This window comes from Amphimedon queenslandica, unplaced genomic scaffold, assembly GCF_000090795.2.
Source record: "Amphimedon queenslandica unplaced genomic scaffold, v1.1 AMPQUscaffold_6106_Cont21932, whole genome shotgun sequence".
NCBI classification, from domain to species: domain Eukaryota; kingdom Metazoa; phylum Porifera; class Demospongiae; order Haplosclerida; family Niphatidae; genus Amphimedon; species Amphimedon queenslandica.
The window spans coordinates 1-1,805 of NW_003553599.1; the positions used below are offsets into that span (position 1 = coordinate 1).

At 39.5% G+C, this 1,805-nt stretch overlaps 1 long non-coding RNA gene across 1 annotated transcript; it reads right to left on the reverse strand.

The window, feature by feature from the left end:
- Positions 1-1,157: 1,157 nt before the first annotated feature.
- Positions 1,158-1,450, reverse strand: LOC109592165 (uncharacterized). Its single transcript, XR_002190210.1, has 2 exons — positions 1,346-1,450; positions 1,158-1,303 (listed from the first exon to the last, which is right to left on the reverse strand). It is a non-coding gene; the product is annotated as an uncharacterized LOC109592165 (long non-coding RNA).
- Between the last annotated feature and the right edge of the window lie 355 nt (positions 1,451-1,805).

Here is a 1,805-nt window from a genome sequence, read left to right on the forward strand (position 1 = left end):
AACCATCAGTTTTAAAGCTGCACTGCATTACAACTAAAGAATCCTTCTTGCAGGACATCTCATAAAACCCAATGTCAGATCTAAAAATACATTTATCTACAGTGTAGCTACATTATAAACAGCACAGAAACTGACCTATAACCAGACTTAGAAGATTCACCACCAGTATAACCTAACTGATGACAGACAACATCAGCAAAGTCATCATTAGTACCATCATCATAACAAATGTAATTCCAGCCACCATCATGGTAAATTTGAACATCACCATCTCTATTGTTATCACCATTAGTGAGCATCACAGTCCCAGTCCTTGGTATTTGACTTTGCCCTGAAACAATAGTATTTACTTGAGCAAAAAATACCTTCTTTGTTTTACCTTTAACGCTGGACAAGAAGGATAACAACAGAAAGACCAGGATGACCTCCATGATCTCTGGGTACCATCAAGAGTAGATAATAATAGAAGAGAGTGCCCTACTGTCAGTCTGCACGAAGGCCCTACACAATTGTGAACGGGTCCTCTATGGCTTCACTTCCTGATACGTCACTGATAAAATGATATTCATTGCCAATGGCTTATGAATACAATTAGATCTAAAATCATTCGAAATTTGAACCACGTGTAGCTGATAAGCTGATAATTAGGCAATTTCTGAAAAACATAGCAACTTTGAGGGGAAATTTACCTGAATAAAATAAGACCCAGCAACTGAGGAGTCTCACAATGTATTAAGCAAAGGTAAGTACAGTACCAGACCCTTTGGCAAAGGCCCAGCACCCCTGTGAATGATTTGCACAAAAATCAAAGTTGCTTTTGTGGCTAAAAAGTGAAGATGGTGGCTGTGCAAGTAGATGTGTAGTCTGGCCCCGCCTCTTCGCCAGATGTGTATCTCCTAAACAGAAGCACAGATGAAGCTCATTCTTGATAATAGCAAGGAGAGTTGTTTCTATCAGTATATGATAAAATAAAGAGAACAGCTCTTGTATATCAAGGATTTTAGGTCGCCTAATTGTGACCAAGTTTACGGCACTTTTTCTACAGTTATATCTGCTCCATTAAGATTGAAACTAGCAGGACATTTAGACTACACCTTCCTAAGTCTATGGAAAGACTTTAGAGGTTCCAGGTAGCCTGTGAATGATTTGCACAAAAATCAAAGTCAAACAATTCTTATTAAACAAATAATTTTCACGGTGGCATATCTTTGCTTAAACTTCGCACATGAAAACCAAACTTGTTTCTTTATAACAAGCAACTTCTCCTCTTTTAATGGTGCTAGTTACAGCACTGTTCAATTATCTATGTAAGAGAAATAAGTAAAATAGTAGGGGTATCCATTACAGCATGAGCGAAGCCATATGATTTCCTGCACTTAAGGTGTTCAGAGAAGTGTAGGGCCCCGTACGTAGGGCCTTCGTGTAGACTGTGTGCATAGTACAGTGCTTTGCAGGTTGCATGATCCAGTTTCTGCTCACGTGACAAGTATTTCTTGTATGGTGAGAGTCCCCGGGTTTACGAGTTTGCTGGGTCAAGCAACCTGCAAAGCACTGTACCGTGCTTTGCAGGTTGCTTGACCTAGCAAACTCGTAATCACGTGACTTTCTCCATACTAATAATACATGTCACGTGAGCAGGAAGTAAGAAAATTGGGTCAAGCAACAACCTGCAAAGCACGGTACATGGATTGGAAACATCACAGGAAGCCAATACTAAAAACTCCTGAAACGTCACTTCCTGTTAGTCAAAGGGCTACACAGCCAAGAAATTACATTATGATACTGAGCTGTAAAGTTAACATTAA